We start from the raw sequence: 21,987 nt of genomic DNA, 5'->3' as shown, positions 1-21,987 counted from the left end.
AAATTTTAAAAATATTATACTAGTGTAACCTAAGTGTCTTCAACATTTTATTTTTGACAGCCTTTTGGAGCATTAAAATTTGGGGGTAGATATTTTGTGAAGGAGGCTTAAACTATACCAACTCCACCTACTCAAGTTGCTAGAAGTATTACCTGATGACTTGTGAAGCTGTAATTATGTGAGGGAGCAGTGTCTCACCATGCGAACCTTGCTCCAATTCAAACACTGCTATACAATCGTAGGCAAACACCATGTACACTTCATAAAAGTAATTTATTAATTTGTTTTTTACGATGCTGTAATTTTTCAGGGCAAAGAATGGGGTAAAGAGAAACTTCCCGGAATCAAATTCCAGTTCAATACAGTATAGGACAGGGGAAGCTGACATCACAAATGGAATTTTATACCTCAAATTCAGTAGCGATTTCCACGGTTCCGTTTATCAAGAGGAAGACGTTCCCTTCCTCCGTTGTTGGTTTTCAACCCTAGGTTGACAGAAGAGTGTGAGACTGGGGTTACTCCAGGACAGGGACATGCAATGACACTCAGTGGGTAGAGAACAGGTAATCTGAAAGTCTCACAATCCTGAGGACAGAACCCATAATGAACAATTGTGATATACACATTCAATACAAGTAAGACACTGAGAAAAATGCCTGCCATGTAGAAAATGATCAGTAACAATTAGATATTACTATTATTATTATTTGTATTACCATCATCTTCATCACCATTCTTCCCATTTCACATGTATGGGAAACAAGACACAATGAACTGTTCATACATAATATGTATGCATCTCTTTCCCATTCCATTGTTAGACTTTCTGACATGTGAGTTCGTTGTTGTTCTCACATAAATCTCTCTGGTGCCTAGTACAGTTCCCTGGAACTGACTGTTTATATCAGTACTCATCCTTTGCCTGATCTAATTCCCTATCACCTCCCTTTCAGTTCCGTTGTGCTCTAGATTTCTCATGCTGATGTTGCTTTTACCCATTTTGTGTATGCTATAAATTCTGGATAGAGTGGTCTTTGCAAGACCCTAGATAAGGTCACAGGACACTCAGCTATGACTCAGCTATGGTCTGGCTTACCTAGTCTCCAATCTGTACCTGTGTGAGATTTGGAAATCGTGGAGGAACTGGAACGCAGAAAAGATATTGTATCAGAACCTCACTCTTCGGCTTCCAGAAGAGTCAAGAGAAGTGAATTGATGAACTGCCTGCTTATTACACCCATGTCTATCACATATTGCATTTTTCAAGAACCTACGTGGGTTTGAAGGGGAACCACCTTATATAACAATTTATATTTGTTGGACAAGAGACAAAGTCATCAAGTGTGTTAAAAAAGAGATCTGGGGGCACCTGGGTGGCTCAGTCGGTTGAGTATCCCACTTTTGATTTTGACTCAGGTCATGATCCCAGGGTCGTGGGATGGAGCCCCGTATTAGGCTCTGTGCTGAGCATGAAGCCTGCTTGAGATTCTCTCTCTCTTCCTCTCTCTCTCTCTCCCTCTGCCCCTCTCCCCCCCACTCTCTCTCTTTCTCTAAAATTAAAAGCATATATATATAAAGAGATCTAAATTAAATTTTGAAATAAATTTAAATTGGTATTTTTAATAGAAGAGATTCGTCTGTCAGAAACTTGATTTCTTTTTCTCAAATATAATCATCTCCTTGTAATATCACTTAACTTAAACTAGACAGTTGGGTTTGCAGTCATTTTCAATTCTAGCTTTTTATTTTTTATTTAAAAATTTTTTAATGTTTATTTTTGAGACAGAGCATGAACAGGGGAGGGGCAGAGAGAGAGAGAAAGAGACACAGAATCTGAAGCAGGCTCCAGGCTCTGAGCTGTCAGCACAGAGCCCGATGCAGGGCTCGAACTCACGGACCTTGAGATCATGACCTGAGCTGAAGTTGAATACTTAACCGACTGAGCCACCCAGGTGCCCGTAGCTGATTTTTAAAAAATCTAGTGTACATTTGAATTTAATGTCACACATCCTTACCAACAGCCATTGATCTCTTTGCCCCATACCTCCAGATAATACCTTTTATTTTCTTTACAAATGTCATGCATAGTTCAATCCCCAAGCCCTCAAATGATTTGTCTTTAGAAAATGCATTGCTGTTTGTAACATTACATATTTATGTGTGCACACAAGGATGTATGCCTCACTGTTGGGGTCAATGTCCTAGAAGCACTGTAATAAGAGATCACAGCTGGTGGCAAACAACGATCTTGAGAAATGTGCTTCTTGCTACTGAAAGTTTTGCATTTGCTGACCTAATCCCAGAGCCTGGTGGAACCAGGGAGAATAACACCAACGTTCCAATTCAAAATGTCCTTTCTAATTTGAGTCACTTCACTCCTTCCTTTCCCCAGTCACACCCCTCCACACTCCTGCCTTCTTTCCCACACATTTTTGAAATTTATATCTCCAAATAGAAGACAAAGAGAAAGAAGACAGCCAGCAGAGCAGCCCTGAAACAACCTTTAAAAAGAAGAAAGAGAAAAGGATTAGGTAAATCATGGATGTTCCTTTTCATCATTTTAAAAAGGGGGTAAAAAAAAAATACAGGAGTAAAGACTAAAACTCAGAAAAAGGCAAAATTCATCCTTTCTCATTTCCTCATGCCCCACACTCCACTCCCATCAACCTTTATTTTTCCTGTATTTCAAAACTCTGAATATTTATCTTATCTTTCAAGTTGTTTGTGGAGCACTTACAGGGAATATTATTTGCCAGTGAACAAGTGCCCCTCACTCCGCAACAAGCAGTTCACGGCTTAAGTTTGCTTCACCTCGAAATCCCACTCCTATCATCTTTGCATGGCTGCACATCCTAATCTAAGGTAGCATTAATCCTGGAGCTTCGAGGTGATCTACAAAGTCGCACCCCCCTTTCCTCCGGAGCCCAGAGCCAGCGACCGGCTCCAGGAGGACACGCGTAGAAGCCGGGACTGACACTTCAGGACAGCTCAGCTCACCTAGGCCGGTAGCACGGAGACCCTTCTCCCGCCTTTGCCCCGCGGAGGCTCCCTCTGCCGGTGAGAAACCGGGCGAGGGAGTGCAGAACGCCCTAGACAGCACGAGAGTGGTGACAGATCTTTCACCTGGGCGCAAATCGGGAGATTGCTGCGGTGCTCGCTGAGACTACTGCTGGACCTGGAGAAAGAGTGCTCTAAGGGAAAGAAAAAAAAAGTGTGAGGCCAGTAATGGATGAGGAGCAAAAAGGGGAGAAGAGAAAGAAGCGGAAGGGAGGAGGATGCTGCCGTTGTTGCCAGCGTAGCAGCCCGCGCCGCCAGAGCGACCGGCCTAGCTGCCCGGGCCCCGCCTTCCTGCTCACCCGCCCCGCCCCGGCCCCGGCCCCGGCCCCGGCCCCGGCCCGGCCCCGCCTCCTCACTCGGTGGCCCCGCCTAGGCCCTGCCTCCCCGCGCCCCCGCCCCCGCGCCGGCCCCACCTCCCCATCCAACCGCCCCGCCCCGGCCCCTCCTCACCTTGCGGCGGCCGCCCGGGGGCGGGAGGGTGGGTGGTGCCCCCGCCTCAGTGTCCGGGAAGGGAGAACGCAGCAGCCCCGCCTCCTGCCGCAGCTAGCCCGCCGCCCAGCGGGGACCGCGGGAGTGGCAGCCACCCAGAGCCTGCCGAGCCCCGGAATTCCAGAGAATTCCCACTCCGCCGCCAAAGGGAGACCAGCGCCCTCGGAACAGAGGCACCCGAGAGACCTTCTTCTCTGACTACTTAGGGAAATGGGGGTTCCCCATAAATGCCCGCCTCTCCTTTCTCTGTCACTGTGAGGCGAGGGTTCCCGTCCTCCCCCCCACCCCCCATGGAGAAGGCCCATTGGACTTGCCTCCACAAACCTGACAACAGTTGAATCCAGAAAACATCTCTCGCCAGTATAAAAGGTGCAATAGAAAAGTTTGTAGAACTGAAGAAATGAATTCTGTTCCCCGTTTTCCTAATCAGATTCGTTGGTTAATCCTACAAAATGTTATTAACACCTACTAGGTGCCGCGCGTTGTTCCAGGCACTGGGGATACATGAGTGAACAAAGCAGACAAAATCGCCTGTCCTTTCGGAGCTTCTCTTCTTGTGAACTAAGCTGTGATTCAGGGACAAGCCACTTAGCTTCTCTCTTTCTCTTTCAGCTGGAAAATAACGCCTGTCCCACACACCTCACGCAGTAAATGTAAGAAGATAATGACCTAATGAATACGAGCGCAGAAGTCTCTGAAGACTATAAAGAACTCTACAAACCTAACACATCAGGCTGCAGAGCTCAATCTTACCCATTTTTAGAGTTCAAAGTCCAACTGAGAAAATGAGCAAAAAATAACGATAGCGTCTGGCACGTTGTCTCTGATCAGTTGGAAAGCCTAACCAGCAAAAACTGAAATTCTTAGTTTACTTTAAATTTTGAGTACTTGAATTTCTCTCCTGTCCACACATAGAGACATCGCACTCTCCCTGTTTTGAAAAATGACTCAAATAAACAGAGAGGTGGGTGGTGAAAATTTTCCATAAATAGCATCAAGAATTCACAGAGGGTCACAATGCTGGATTATGTCAAGGAATTTAGGGAAGAAATTCAAATTTAGAATTTGGCTATATTACATATAAGTCCCATCATCTACTTTTTCGCATAGGTGGTGGTGTTTATGAAATTTCATGAAGCAGTTAAGACTGCCAAAGTCCCCCTCAGGCTAATTCACAATCAACTTTCAAACAGACTGTGACTATCCTGGAATTATCGCCCATAAAATACCAGTTTAACAGAGGTTAACACTACAGTGACCATCGGAACAACAGCATCTGGAGATGCCTTCCATGTTGTAGGAGTCTGATAATATTTACGGTCAAGTGTGACTCACAGGCTGAGGCTTCCACTGAAGTTTAATTAGCTTCAAAGTTATAATAAGGTTCTGCACTACCTTCTGCCTACTCTGTTTCTCTCCCAAATGTATACTTGTATCCCTGTAAGAAAACAAAGAATTTGGAAAGTAGGGAATTGAGATGAGATGCCCCCAAGACTCTTGCAAAATCTACTGCAATAATTCAATAATAATGGCAAACTATCCTGTGTTGTTTATATATTTACTAATTTAATACTTATAATAACCTCATAAGGTAGATGGATCAGGGGCATGGGTTTTTGGCCCAGACTGAATTCAGAGAATATGCTCATAACCACTCGGCCACATTGCCTCCCAGCAAAAACTAAATGATGATAAACCTGTGAGGGTTGATGTTATGTCAACTTGACCGGGCCATGGGTTACCCAGGTATTTGGTTAAACATAATTCTGAATGTGTCTGTAAGGATGTTTCCGAATGAGATTAACATTTGCATTGTTAGACTAGAGACTGCCCTCCCCAATTTGGGGTGGGGGGGGGGGCTTCATCCTGTACTTTAAAGGTCTGAATAGAATAAGAGGCTGAGTAAGGGAGAATTTGCTTTCTCTGCATCTTCAAGCTGGGACACTGGTTTTCTGCTGCGTTCAGACTCAAACTTGGACTGGAACTATCCTCTTAGCTCTCCTGGTTCTCCAGCTTGTGAATTGCAGACCTGGAACTTCTCAGCCTCCATACCCGTGTCTGTCAATTCCTTATTATAAATCTCTCTGTGTCTCTCTCTCTTTCTCTTTGAGAAACAGAACCAGTGGGATGTTTCTCTGGAGAACCCCGACAAATACAAAACCCATAGGCTTACTATCAGCCCAGAGCATGCCTGCCCGCACTATTAGAGACAAGAAGCCCCTGAATCTTCCTCTAAGGTCATGTGTGTGATGAAAACGATATGATTTCTGCGTTATTTTTTCCTCTAGATCCAGATGCAGATCAAAGCAGAAAACAGACAATCCCAAGAGAGGTATGTGCTTCACCGTGTGTACTAGGTTAAAGTTGCATCAAAAACGTTTCTGAATGCAATACAGTACACAGAGTTAAAAGGTAAAGTACAGATTCTTTCTGACAGACTAGACTTTTCTCAGTAGAAATTTGGATATTCGACTTTGTTTTATTAATTTTTTTATTTTTTTCTCTTCAAAGTTTTATTTAAATTCTAGTTAGTTAACTTAGAGTGCATTTTCAGGTTTCAGTGGTTCATCTCTTACAGTGCTCATCACAAGTGCCCTCCTTAATACCCATCACCCTATTAGCCCATTCCCCACCCACATCCCTCCGTCAACACTGTTCTTTATCCTTAAGAGTCCCTTATGGTTTGCTTCCCTTTCTCTCCTTAACCCACTTCCCATATGTTCACCTGTTTTGTTTCTGAAATTTCACGTGTGAGTGAAATCATATATTTGTCCTTCTCTGCCTGACTTATTTCGCTTAGCATGATACACTCTAGCTGTATCCACTTAGTTGTAAATGGCAAGATTTCGTTCTTTTTGATAGCTGGGTAACATTCCATTGTAAATCTTTATATACCACATCTTCTTTATCCATTCATCAGTTAATGGACACTTGGGCTCTTTCCATAATTTAACTATTGTTGATAATGCTGGTTTAAACACTGGGGTGCATGTACCCCTTTGAATGTATTTTTGTATCCTTTGGATAAATACCTATCACTGCAATTGGTGGGTCGTAGGGTAGTTCTACTTTTAACTTTTTGAGGAACCTCCATACTGTTCTCCAGAGTGGCTGCACCGCTTTGCATTTCCATCAACAGTGTAAGAGGATTCCCCTTTTCCGAATCCTCGCCAACACCTGTCTTCTGTATTGTTAATTTTAGCCATTCCGGCAGGTATGAAGCAGTATCTCATCATGGTTTTTTTTTTTTTTTTTTTTTTAAATTTTTTTTTTTTCAACGTTTTTTAATTTATTTTTGGGACAGAGAGAGACAGAGCATGAACGGGGGAGGGGCAGAGAGAGAGGGAGACACAGAATCGGAAACAGGCTCCAGGCTCCGAGCCATCAGCCCAGAGCCTGATGCGGGGCTCAAACTCACAGACCGCGAGATCGTGACCTGGCCGAAGTCGGACGCTTAACCGACTGCGCCACCCAGGCGCCCCTCATCATGGTTTTAATATAATCTCTAGTTCTTTCTCTTAAGGGATTCAGCGGAGAGAAACATCAGTACTTATTTGTAAAGTCAACAGACTATGTCAGAGTTATCACCACCTTTGAAATAGAAATGACCCATCAACTTATGGGTGTTTTATGCGGATATGCACATAAAAGTGAAAATGCTTACATTATGTTTATCTCCGTATGTATGAAATAGAAGAACCTGTGTGTTCCCTGCTGAGTGGCTGCATGCTACCAGTGATATTGTCTGTCTGATCCGCTTCTTTTACTCCCTTATTGCGGGAACTTGTAGGAGTTCTGTTAATAATTGCTGTTTTTAGTGTCTACAGTTGAGAATGTTAGTGAAATCCACTTTGTGAGGTTTCCTCTGATCAGCTCCACAGACAGAAGCTTCAATATCTACGTTCTCTGTAATAAATTCATTATAATTCCTATCACATTAATGGAAACTGTCTATGTATATTTTAATTATATTGTAAACTCTTTGAAAACATGGAGCACAATCCTTTCTTATACACTTATGAGAATTAAGAGATTGAATTTTTAAGAAATATCTAGAGATCGAAAGAGTTTAAGCCAAGATTTATAAAAGAGGGTCTAATAAAATCCCTCATTACTACTGTGAAAGAAAGAAATCTGCCTCAATCCAAAACCTTTCTTTTATTATACTAATTTGAAAGCGTTAAACAGAATTGCTCTGGGTGAAGCGGGGTGGTTGCATCCGGGCTTTGTCTTCTTTGCACCACCCCTGCCAAGAGGCTCCATACAATACAGTCTGAGAACTGCTGTCTTACAGGAAGCTGGAAATGATGGTTGCAAAAGTGCAGGTGCGAGTGTCATCTAGGGAGGAAGAAGGAATATTTATTCATCTGAGATAAGAATAAAAAAGAGGTGAGAACAGAGAGTACATTCACAGAAGTACTTGAATACATTGCTTCTAAGGGGTATTTGCATATGGTGGGATTTGAGGTACAACTGTAGACAGGGGAGATATTTTAGCACAGGGGACCTATTACCTATGATCATATTGTGAAAGCAACTGCCTGGTTTGCCATGTAAAATTAGCTCTGAGGTACCCATTGGAAGTCAGTCACATTTTATAGTTTTTATAAGCATCCATTTGGTGTCAGAAAAATAGGAGTTTGAATTTCTTAATATTGTGTAACTGAACAATTTTCTCAAAGTTATCATCTATAAAGTCCATTTATGTAATAAAGGTTACCTCATGGGGTGGAGTAAACCATTATATAATTCTTGAGAAGCACTGAGTGTTCAATAAATGCTGGTATTGGCTACATGAAAAAGTTACTGCTGTGCCAATAAAGAGATTAACTTAGGTTTTCTTCAATTAAAGAATTAGAAGAAGCAGCTCCTTCCAGAGAAGTGAAGGTAGGAGAATCATGCCATGGCAGGTGGAAATTAAACATATGTATGTGTGTCTATATATAATATATACGTGTATAAAATATAATTATACACAATACACAGATATCACACACACACACACACACACACACACACACATATACACACACAGATACGTGCCATATATGGAGATCTTGTTATATCTGTTAATAATTCACAATTTTTGTTAGGGTTTCACAAACAAAATTGAAGGAAAATACTCCAAAAAAAGCAGTCAAGAGTTTTAAGAAACATTTTGGCAGCAGGTAAGAAATATGGTTAGTTCTGACTGTAATACATTTCCCATATCCGAACATGTGTGCCATAAAAAAAATCTTAAAAATTCTTATTGTGATGACTTCATTTTGATGAGATGAAGAGAAAGGGTAAGAAGGTAGTGGCCTGTGAGTATGGGGAAATCCCCACAGAATATTGGTATTATTACCTACCCTTGGAAAAATGGAAGTAAAACCAATATTGAATATTTCAAGTTTAAACATCAAGTGTATTTTATTCAAATATGAATAAGAACATCTGGTTGGCAAATGTTTTGATCCTTCAAGTAAGATAATATAGTAGTGATAATAATTTTCCACTTACAGGGACTTGAGTGAACCAATGAGGGGCAAGTTTCTACTTCTGATGGAATTACCTTGGGAAAATGGAACTATTTATAAAAAGGCCTGTTTCTGATGGACAAATGTATGTGTGTAGGAGTGGCACCCCCTAACTGTGGGAATAGTGGGTTTCTGTGAAGCAAAGTGTGTCTATGTAGACAATGCTTCAACAACTAACTGGACCTCTTCTGCGATTCCCTTGTGATATCCACATCATAATCTAAGAACACCATTGACATCCCATGTGTCCCCAGCCATATTTAGCTTGAGAAAGGAACATCTGGGCCAGACAAATATCCTTACCTCAGGGAAAATAGCTAAGACAAAGGGTGTTTTCATTTCTACCTTGTCTATAGCAACCCTTAAAAATCCTTTTATCCCTTTCAATTTTGTGTCGAGATGCTCAAGTCTACTGAACCAAGTTGCAATTAGAGAGGCTTTGACAGAGTACTAAAGCCATCATGTAACACGCTGATTCTGTTTATGAAAGTCAAACGCTCTAAACCAGGAACTTAAGAGTACCAGAGGCCCAATTATTGGTGCTAAGTAAATGGATTCTTGGCTTCTATTAAGAATAGTGATGCTTTAGTCTATAAAGTGGTGTTTCTATTACCCTTATCCCTGAGCTCCTATGTGAAATCAACTCAAGAGGACAAATTAAATGGGAATTAGAAAAAAAGAGATTGTCATCTTGCTACCTTTTAGGACTTAGGCATTCTTATACATTTATACATTGCTATACATTCTTTTAAAAATAATTTGAATTTCTGAAGTGTTGTGACTGAGACCAACTTTTTTTCACTAACTCAAGAAATGAATTTTAAAATCTAAAAGTAAAAAAGAGATTGTAATCCAGTGAAGTCTCTCTCAATTATATTAAAAAGATTGAATTAGAGACAATATTTTTTACATTATATCAATTATATTAAAAAGATTGAATTATAAAAAGATTTTACATTATATCGAGTATTTGGGCATGGTATTACACTAAGTTAAATTCTTCCTGAGAATGGTTTAAGGGTACAAACTTAGAACAAGTAGTACATAAGCCATAATGATCCAATGCACAGTTAGTTTATATAAATGTATTCAGCAGAAAAATTCTTCCTGAATGTTAATGCAAAAGTACTATAGGTTTTGGATAGAGATAAATTTAAAGTAAGCATCAAAGATGAAAAGAATATTATTTGAACTATTCCATTAAAAATCCTCACCTTATTATTTTGAATCTCATCTTTGCTTTTGAAAGGATATTTTTTGCTTATTCTTGCCCTTGAATATATGTATTCTCTTTCAAGTTAAGTAATCTATTTGTTACTACAGTCTATTAGCTAGACTGTCTTAAAAGAATCAAGATGTTCTCACAGCCATCCTTTTGAGCTAATGGAAGAGGGAAATGCTTCTAATGCCTCCCCTCAAAGGGACACATATTTGTGCAATTAGGAAAGTTTCTATTAGTAACTAAACATTTTTGAAGCAATTTTGAAAGATGACTTCCAAATGTCATACATTTTATTTGATTAACTTTATTAAAATTTTAATTAGTAGAAAACCTTTGGTATATGGATTTGTTAGCAACCCATTAGGTCAACCATATTTAAACAAACCATGTCCATTTTCTTTCCACTAAAATCGGTTTCTCTCATCTAATTGTCTGCCAATTTAGGTAATGACATTTTTCATAAATGATGTCAAATCACTTCCTGAAAGATAAATCATTATCCTGTTTGTGCAAATGCTCTAGATTTGTTGATGGTTTTAAACTCGAGTTTTTTCCCTAATTAGGTGGTTATTTTTGAAAGTCTCTTACGAACTTACTTCCTTTTATTTTTGCATTCACCTGGCCACTTAGTAAGGTAGTTAGTTTATATAAATGTGTCTTCCATTTTTATCATTCTTATCAAAATAAATCTAATCTTACAACCCCCAAATCTATAATGGCACAAATGATGTGTACAATTTATGACTATAAAGAAATAGAGTTCTGATTCAAGAGAGTGACGTAGGAAGACTCTGAACTCCCCTCCTCCAGGAACACACCAAATTATACCTATTATTAGAACAATTCCTCCTGAAGAGCTGAGGACTGATTGGACAGCTACTGAACCACCAAAGATAGAATGGGAAGAGAACAGTAATAGAGAGGAGACATGGTAATAAAGGGAAACCTCACCCCCAATGTTGCAAATGGCATGGGAGGGATAGTACTGAAGGATTGGGAACAGATCTTTTTGTCCTAGGGCACAGAAGAGGTGTCATGCCTTAAAAGAGCAACTAGCATATAAAAGAGACAATGCTAGAAATTCTGCCAAGTGGTGCATGAGCTGTAGGAAAGCTCTCCAGGTCAGAGGGACTGGAGAGCAACAAGGTTTATGATCCCAACTCACCTTGGAAGCCTGTACTGGAGCAGAGTCCAGACACTGTGGGCTGATTGTCTCTGTGGGCTTGTGATTTCAGCAAACCCAGGGTCCATAAGCCCATACAAGCCCTAGATGCACTGGGACACAGAAAAAGAAGCAGAAATTTAAAAGGGCCGAGGAACTGTGGGAACACTTTTTCCCCCTCCACTTTAAAAGCCCAGATTGGAGGTGGGTCTGGATGCCATAATTCGTGGATCCCCACGCCATAACTGGCAGGCCAGATCATCACAGACAGCTTGTGACCTCAGTGAGTCCAGGATAGGCAAGCCCACACCAGCCCTACTATTACTAGGATGCAGTGGTTTAAGAGAGCCTAGGAACTGTGGGAATGTTCTCTTCCACGCCTGCTTGAAAGCCCAGACCAGAGCTGAGTCTGGAACCTGAAAGGGTGGGGCTGGACTCCATAATTGAAGGGTCCCCATGCTGTAAGGGGTTGATCCAGATGCCAAACTGGTGGGTCCAGTCGTCACAGGGACCTTGCGACCTCAGCAAGTCCAAGGCGCTGAAGCCCACATAAGCTGCCCTGTTGTGCTGAGACACAGAAAACAAGCCTCAGTTTTGTGTTGGTTTTCTAAAAAAATTTTACTTTCTAATATAGTTTTATTTTTTACTTAAAAAATTAATCTTGTCTTGCTTTGTTATTGATTGATTGATTGGGGTTTTTTTCTTTTCTTTCTTATTCTCTTTTTCTTTCTTATATTTTTCTTTTTTAGTTTTTTCTTTTCCTTTTATATTTTACTACTTTCTTTTTTCTTTATTATTATTTTTATTCTTTCTGTAAAAAGCCATGGTTTAAAAGAGAAACTAGCATATACAACCACAGCTCTAGCCAGCCAACAAGTCACCAAGGACACAAAATCTGCATGGGGGACATCATACACAAGACCACTCCTTCAAGTGTAGGATAAGTTGCCATTTTGCCTAGTTCATAGAACCAAATACAGAAAGCTAAACAAAAGGAGGAGACAGAGAATATGCTCCAAAAGAAAGAGAAAAAAATTTCAGAAAAAGAAGTGAAACAGAGATAAGTAATAGGCCTGATAAAGAATTTAAAATATGATTGCAAAGATACTGAGCTTGAGAAAAAAGTGGAAGGCTCAGTGAGATCTTCAAAAAAGATAGAAAATATTAAGAAGAACCAATTAGAACACAATACCATACAAGAAGAATACAATAACTGAAATTAAAAAAAAAAAACGCACTAGAAGAAATCAACAGATTAGAGGATGCAGATGATCTGCATCAATGATCTGAAAGAGTAATGGAATGTACACAAGCTGACTAGCAAAAAGAGAAAAGTTTTTAAAATATGAGGATAGATTAAGAGATCCTTTGGATAACATCAAACAAACAAATATTTGCATTATAAAAGTCCCAGAGAATAAAAGAGAAAGGTGTAGAAGACTTACCTGAAGAAATAATGACTAAAAACTTTGCTAATCTAAGGAAGGAAATAAACATCCATGTCCAAGAAGCAGACAGAGTTCCAAAGAAGATGAACTCAAGGAGATCCACACCACAGCACATAATAATTAACATGTCAAAGATTAAAGATAAAAAAAGAATCTTAAAAGCAGAAATTAGGAAACTAAAATTTACCTACAAGGGAAAATCAATAAAGCTATAAGCTGATTTTTTAGCAGAAGTTTTGCAAGCTGAAAGGAGTGGCATGATACATTCAAAATGCTAAAAGAAAAAAAAAGCTACAACCAAGAGTACTCTACTCAGCAAAGTTATCATTCACATTTGAAGGAGAGATAGTTTCCCAGACAAACAAAATATAAAGAAGTTTATCACCACTAAGCCAGTCTTACAAGAAATGTTAAAGGGACTTTTTTTAAGTGAAAAAAAAATGATCATAATTAGACATAAGAAAAGTATGAATGAAAAGATGTAAAATATGATAAAGTATACATAAAATGTTGAGAAAGGAGTAAAAAGGGAAGAGAAGGAGAAAAAAAGAAAGATTTATTCTTTTTCTGTTTTTCTTTTTTAAATTTAGAATGTGTATTAACCTAAATGACCATCAAATTAATATCAACTACTATTTACTGAGGATATTATATATAAACATAATGGTTACCACAAATCCAAAACCTATGACAGATATACAAAAATTAATCAGAAAGAAAGCCAAACAAAAACACTTTAGATATTCCTTGATCACAAAGAAAATAAGCAGGAGAAAAAGAAAGGAACAAAGCAGAATAACAAAAATGACCAGAAAACAAATTTTAAAATGGCAATAAGTATGTCCCTATCAATAATTACTTTAAATGTAAATGGCCTAAATGCTCCAGTCAAGTGATATAGAGTGGCAGAATGGATAAAAGAACAAAACCTATTTATATGCTGCCTACAAAAGACTCATCTTAGACCTAAAGAGGCATACAGACTGAAAAGGAAGGGATGGAAACACATTCACTATGCAAAAAGAAGGGGAAAAAAAGCTGCGGTAGCAATACTTAATGAGATAAAATAAACTTTAAAACAAAAACTGTAATAAGAGACAAAGAATGACATTACATAATGATAAAGGGATGAAACCAATAAGAGGATATAACAATTGTAAATATCCACCCAAAACTGGAGCACTTTAATACATAAAACAGATATTAATGCATATAAAGAGAGAAATTGGTGGTAGTAAAATAATAATAAGGAATGTTAGCACTCCACTTACATCAATGGATAGATCATCCAGACAGAGAATCAATAAAGAAACAATGCTTTTGAATGAGACATTGGACCAGATGGACACAGCAGATATATACAAAACATTCCATCCAAAACCAACAGAATACCCATTCTTTTCAAGGATACTTGGTACATTCTCCAGAATAGATCACATATTATGTCATAAAACAAACCTCAATACATTTAAGAAGCTTGAAATCGTATCATGAATTTTTTCCAACCACAACAGTATAAAACTAGAAATAAATCACAAGAAAAAAACTGGAAAAAACATAAATGTGGCAGGCTAGACAACATGACACTGAACAATGAAACAATCAAAGAAATTAAAAAATACATGGAGAGAAATGAAAATGAAAACACAACAACCCCACATCTCTGAAACATAGCCAAACCAGTTCTAAGAGAAAATTATATAGAAATATGGGGCTATGTCAAGAAATAAGAAAAAATTCAAATTAACAAACTATCCTGACACCTAAATAAGAACAAACAAAACCCAAGGTGAGTAGAAGAAAGGAAATAATAGGATTCAGAGCAGAAATAAATGATGTAGAGACTAAAACAAAAAATAGAAAATATCAATGAAACCAATTTAGTTCTTTGAAAAGATAAACAAAATGGGCAAATTCTTAGCCAGACATCAAGAAAAAAAGAGAAAAGACCCAAATAAAACCATGAATGGGAGAGGAGAAGTTACAGCTGATACCAGAGAAATACAAAAGATTATAAGTGAATGCTCTGAAAAATTACATGCCAACAAACTGGACAACCTAGAAGAAATGGATACATTACTGGATACATACAATATTCCAAAACTGAACCAGAAAGGAATAGAAAATATTAACAGACTGATTACAGGTAAGTGAATTGAATTGTAATCAAAAACTACCAAAAAATAAAAGTCCATGACGAGATGGATTCACAGGTGAATTCTATCAGACATCTAAAGAAGAGATAATATGTATTCTCAAAAAATAGAAGAGGAAGGAAAGCTTCCAAATGCATTGTACAAGGTCAGCATTAACCTGATAACAAAACCAGACAAAGACTCTACAAAACAGAAAACTTCAGGCCAATATCTCTGATGAACATAGATGCAAAAATTCTCAACAAAATATTAGCAAACCTCATACAACAATACATTAAAAAGATCAATTACCAGCTTTGCTCCAGGATGCAAAGATGGTTCAATATTCACAAATCAATTACTACAGTAACCTGAGTAACTCAGGTAACCTGAGAAGGAACATACCTCAACATAATAAAGGCCATTTATGAAATAACACAGCTAAAATCATCCTCAAGGATGAACAACTGAGAGCTTTCCTTCTAACGTCTGGAACAAGACAAGGATGTCCAGTCTCACCACTTTAATTCAACCTACTACTGGAAATCCTAGCCACAGCAATCAGGCAAGAAAAAGAAATAAGAGGCATCAATATTGGTAATAAAGAAGTTTAACTCTTACTATTTGTAGATAACATAATACTATACATAAAAAATCCTAAAGACTCCACCAAAAAACTATTAGAAGTAAAAAACAAATGCAACAAAGTGGCAGAATACAGAAATAATAATCATAAATCAGTAGGTAGCATTTCTGTACACTAACAACAAAATTGCAGAAAGAGAAATTAAAAAAAAAACATTTAAAACTGCATCAAAAATTTTAAAAATACCTAGGAATAAACTTAACCAAAGAGGTGAAAGACTTGAACTCTGATGACTATAAAACATAGATGAAAGAAAATGAAGATGACACAATAAATTGAAAGATATCCCATGCTCATGGATTAGAAGAATTAGTGTTGCCAAAATGTCCATATTACTCAAAGGAATCTACTTATTCAATGCAATCCCTGAAAAAATATCAACAGCATTTTCCACAAAACTAAAACACATAAAATGGAAATTTGAATGGAACCACAGAAGACCCTGAATAGCCAAAGCAATTCTGAGAAAGAAAACTAATACTGGAGGTATCATAATCCAGATTTCAAGATAAACTACAATGCTATATTTAAAAAAAATCACTATGGTACTGGCACAAAAAGAGACACATAGATCAATAGAACAGAATAGAGATCCTAGAAATAAAACAACATTTATATGGTCAATTGATCTATGACAAAGAAGGCAAGAATATACAAGAGGGAAAAGATAATCTTTTCAAAAAATGGTGTTGGAAAAACTGGGCGGCTACATGTAAAAGAAAGACACTGGACTACTTTCTAACACTGTACATGAAAATAAACTCAAAATGCATTAAAGACCTAAACATGAGACCTGAGATCATAAAAATCCCAGAAGGGAGCACAGGCTGTAATTTCTCTGGCATCAGCCATAGCGACATTTTTCTAGGTATGTCTCCAGAGGCAAGGGAAACAAAAGCAAAAATGAACTATTGGGACTACATCAAAAGAAAACAAAAACAGAAACTTTTGATCAGTGAAGTAAACCATCAACAAAACAAAAAGACAAGCTACTGAATAGGAGAAGAAATGTACAAATGATTTATCCAATAAGGGGTTAAAATCCAAAATACATAAAGAACTTATACAACTCAACATGAAAAAATACAAATGCTCCAATTTAAAAATGGGCAGAAGACCTGAATAGACAGTTTTTCCAAAAAAAGACATACAGATGGCCAACAGATACATGAAAAGATGCTCAACTCCACTAATCATCAGGGAAATGGAAATCAAAACCACAATGACAAATCACCTCACACCTGTTAGAATGTCTAAAGTCAAGAAGACTAGAAACAAAGGGCGCCTGGGTGGCTCAGTTGGTTAGGCATCCAACTTCGGCTCAGGTCATGATCTCATGGTTAGTGAATTTGAGCCCCACATCGGGCTCCGTGCTGACAGCTCAGAGCTTGGAGCCTGCTTCAGATTCTGTGTCTGCTCTCTCCCTGCCCTCCCCTGCTTGCACTCTGTGCTCTCTCTTAAAAATAAACATTAAAAATTTAAAAAAAAGAAGAAGACTAGAAGCAAAAGTGCTTGTGAGGATGTGAGAAAAATGAACCCTCAAGTGCTCTTGGTGGGAAAATAAGTTGGTGTGGCCACTGTGTACAACAGTACAAAGTTTCCCCAAAAAATTTAAAATAGAAATATCATATTATCCAATAATTCCATTATTGGGTATTTACCCAGAGAAAATGAAAACACTAACTGAAAAACATAAATGCAGCTCTATGTTTATTGAATCATTATTTATAATAGCCAAGACATAGAAGAAAACTAGTAACCATCAATAGACGGATGGATAAAGAAAGTGTGGGGGACCTAGGGAAGATGGCAGCGTAGGAGGACGCTGGGCTCACTGTGTCCTGCGGATCACTTAGATTCCACCTACACCTGCCTAAATAACCCAGAAAATTGCCAGAAGACTACCAGAATGGAGTCTCTGGAGCCAACCGCAGAGGAGAGGCCCACAGAAGAGGGTAGGAAGGGCAGAGAGGTGGTGCGTACTGCATGGACTGGTGGGAAGGAGCCAGGGCAGAGGGGCAGCCTGCCAGCCAAGCAGAGACCCCGAGTCTGGCTTGCAAAAGCAGAGGGGCCAGAAGGAGTGTGTTCAGACAGCAAGCGGGACTTAATATCTGTAAGGTTATAAGCTAACAGCTCTGCTCGGAGAATGGGAGGGCTGGAGTACAACGGGAGGGAGAGCTGTTGAGCACCGGACAACAGAGCACAGCTTGGCAGGGAATAAAGGCGCTCACCAGCGCCATCTCCCTCGCCCATCCCCCAGCCAAAATCCCAAAGGGAACCAGTTCCTGCCAGGGAACTTGCTTGCACCACACAAACACCCAACGCTGTGCTTCTGTGGATCCCTCCGGCAGGTCTGACTCCCTCCAGGTGCCACAGGGCCCCTCCTGAAGCGGATCTCTGAAGGAAAAGCGAGCTGAGCCTGCCCCTCCCGCCCCTGTGCACCTTGCCGATCCACCCCAGCTAATATGCCAGATCCCCAGCACCACAAGCCTGGCAGTGTGCAAGTAGCCCAGATGGGCCACCCCACCCCAGAGTGAATCCCGCCCCTAGGAGAGGGAAAGAGAAGGCACACACCAGTCTGACTGTGGCCCCAGCGGTGGACTGGGGGGAGACATCAGATCTGACTGCGGCCCCGCCCACCAACGCAAGTTATTCAAGACAGCACAGGGGAAGTGCCCTGCAGTTCCGCACCACTTCAGGGACTATCCAAAATGATGAAACGGAAGAATTCCTCTCAAAAAAACCTCCAGGAAATAACGACAGCTAACGAACTGATCACAAAACGACTTAAACAATATAACAGACAGTGAATTGAGATTAATAGTCATAAAATTAATCGCTGGGCTTGAAAACAGTATAAAGGACAGCAGAGAATCTATTGCTACAGAGATCAAGGGACTAAGGAACAGCCAGGAGGAGCTAAAACATGCTATTAAAGAGCTGCAAAATAAAATGGAGACGACCACGGCTCGGATTGAAGAGGCAGAGGAGAGAATAGGTGAACTAGAAGATAAAATTATGGAAAAGGAAGAAGCTGAGAAAAAGAGAGATAAAAAAATCCAGGAGTATAAGGGGAAATTAGAGAACTAAGTGATGAACCAAAGAGAAATAATCTACGTATAATTGGTATTCCAGAGGAGGAAGAGAGAGGGAAAGGTGCTGAAGGTGTACTTGAAGAAATAATAGCTGAGAACTTCCCTGATGTGGGGAAGGAAAAGGGCATTGAAATCCAAGAGGCACAGAGAACTCCCTTCAGACGTAACTTGAATCGATCTTCTGCACAACATATCATAGTGAAACTGGCAAAATACAAGGATAAAGAGAAAATTCTGAAAGCAGCTAGGGATAAACGTGCTCTAACATATAAAGGGAGACCTATAAGACTCGTGACTGATCTCTCTACTGAAACTTGGCAGGCCAGAAAGGAATGGCAGGAAATCTTCAATGTGAGGAACAGAAAAAAAATATGCAGCCGAGAATCCTTTATCCAGCAAGTCTGACATTTAGAATAGAAGGAGAGATAAAGGTCTTCCCAAACAAACAAAAACTGAAGGAATTTGTCACCACTAAACCAGCCCTACAAGAGATCCTAAGGAGGACCCTGTGAGACAAAGTACCAGAGACATCACTACAAGCATGAAACCTACGTACATCACAATGACTTTAAACCCATATCTTTCTATAATACTGAATGTAAATGGACTAAATGCGCCAACCAAAAGATACAGGGCATCAGAATGGATAAAAAACCAAGACCCATCTATTTGCTGTCTACAAGAGACTCATTTTAGACCTGAGAACACCTTCAGATTGAGAGTGAGGGGATGGAGAACTATTTATCATGCTACTGGAAGCCAAAAGAAAGCTGGAGTAGCCATACTTATATCAGACAAACTAGACTTTAATTAAAAGCTGTAACAAGAGATGAAGAAGGGCATTATATAATAATCACAGGGTCTATCCATCAGGAAGAGCTAACAATTATAAATGTCTATGCGCTGAATACAGGAGCCCCCAAATATATAAAACAATTACTCATAAACATAAGCAACCTTATTGATAAGAATGTGGTAATTGCAGGGGACTTTAACACTCCACTTACAGAAATGGATAGATCATCTAGACACACGGTCAATAAAGAAATAAGGGCCCTGAATGATACATTGGATCAGATGGACTTGACAGATGTATTTAGAACTCTGCATCCCAAAGCAACAGAATGTACTTTCTTCTCGAGTGCACATGGAACATTCTCCAAGATAGATCATATACTGGGTCACAAAACAGCCCTTCATAAGTATACAAGAATTGAGATCATACCATGCATACTTTCAGACCACAATGCTATGAAGCTTGAAATCAACCACAGGAAAAAGTCTGGAAAACCTCCAAAAGCATAGGGGTTGAAGAACACCCTACTACAGAATGAATGGGTCAACCAGGCAATTAGAGAAGAAATTAAAAAATATATGGAAACAAACGAAAATGAAAATACAACAATCCAAACGCTTTGGGACGCAGCGAAGGCAGTCCTGAGAGGAAAATACATTGCAATCCAGGCCTATCTCAAGAAACAAGAAAAATCCCAAATACAAAATCTAACAGCACACCTAAAGGAAATAGAAGCAGAACAGCAAAGACAGCCTAAACCCAGCAGAAGAAGAGAAATAATAAAGATCAGAGCAGTAATAAACAATATAGAATCTAAAAAAACTGTAGAGCAGATCAACGAAACCAAGAGTTGGTTTTTTGAAAAAATAAACAAAATTGACACACCTCTAGCCAGGCTTCTCAAAAAGAAAAGGGAGATGACCCAAATAGATAAAATCATGAATGACAATGGAATTATTACAACCAATCCCTCAGAGATACAAGCAGTTATCAGGGAATACTATGAAAAATTATATGCCAACAAACTGGACAACCTGGAAGAAATGGACAAATTCCTAAACACCCACACACTTCCAAAACTCAATCAGGAGGAAATAGAAAGCTTGAACAGACCCATAACCAGTGAAGAAATTGAATCAGTCATCAAAAATCTCCCAACAAATAAGAGTCCAGGACCAGATGGCTTCCCAGGGGAGTTCTACCAGACGTTTAAAGCAGAGATAATACCTATCCTTCTCAAGCTATTCCAAAAAATAGAAAGGGAAGGAAAACTTCCAGACTCATTCTATGAAGCCAGTATTACTTTGATTCCTAACCCAGACAGAGACCCAGTAAAAAAAGAGAACTACAGGCCAATATCCCTGATGAATTGGATGCAAAAATTCTCAATAAGATACTAGCAAATCGAATTCGACAGCATATAAAAAGAATTATTCACCATGATCAAGTGGGATTCATTCCTGGGCTGCAGGGCTGGTTCAATATTTGCAAATCAATCAACGTGATACACTACATTAATAAAAGAAAAGATAAGAACCATATGATCCTGTCAATCGATGCAGAAAAAGCATTTGACAAAATTCAACACCCTTTCTTAATAAAAACGCTTGAGAAAGTCGGGATAGAAGGGACATACTTAAAGATCATAAAAGCCACTTATGAAAAGCCCACAGGAAACATCATCCTCAATGGGGAAAAACTGAGAGCTTTTTCCCTGAGATCAGGAACACGACAGGGTTGTCCACTCTCACCGCTGTTATTTAACATAGTGTTGGAAGTTCTAGCTTCAGCAATCAGACAACAAAAGGAAATCAAAGGCATCAAAATTGGCAAAGATGAAGTCAAGCTTTCGCTTTTTGCAGATGACATGATATTATACATGGAAAACCTGATAGACTCCACCAAAAGTCTGCTAGAACTGATACATGAATTCAGCAAAGTTGCAGGATACAAAATCAATGTACAGAAATCAGTTGCATTCTTATACACTAACAATGAAGCAACAGAAAGACAAATAAAGAAACTGATCCCATTCACAATTGCACCAAGAAGCATAAAATACCTAGGAATAAATGTAACCAAAGATGTAAAAGATCTGTATGCTGAAAAGTATAGAAAGCTTATGAAGGTAATTGAAGAAGATAGAGAGAAATGGAAAAACATTCCGTTTTCATGGTTTGGAAGAATAAATATTGTTAAAATGTCAATACTACCCAAAGCTATCTACACATTCAATGCAATCCCAATCAAAATTGCACCAGCATTCTTCTCGAAACTAGAACAAGCAATCCTAAAATTCATATGGAACCACAAAAGGCCCCGAATAGCCAAAGTAATTTTGAAGAAGAAGACCAAAGCAGGAGGCATCACAATCTCAGACTTTAGCCTCTACTACAAAGCTGTAATCATCAAGACAGC

The sequence above is a fragment of the Panthera pardus genome, unplaced genomic scaffold (genome assembly GCF_024362965.1).
Source record: "Panthera pardus isolate Hobbes unplaced genomic scaffold, ASM2436296v1 HiC_scaffold_10, whole genome shotgun sequence".
NCBI classification, from domain to species: domain Eukaryota; kingdom Metazoa; phylum Chordata; class Mammalia; order Carnivora; family Felidae; genus Panthera; species Panthera pardus.
The sequence above is the reverse complement of the archived record's forward strand: the minus strand, read 5'-3'. Positions refer to the sequence as shown.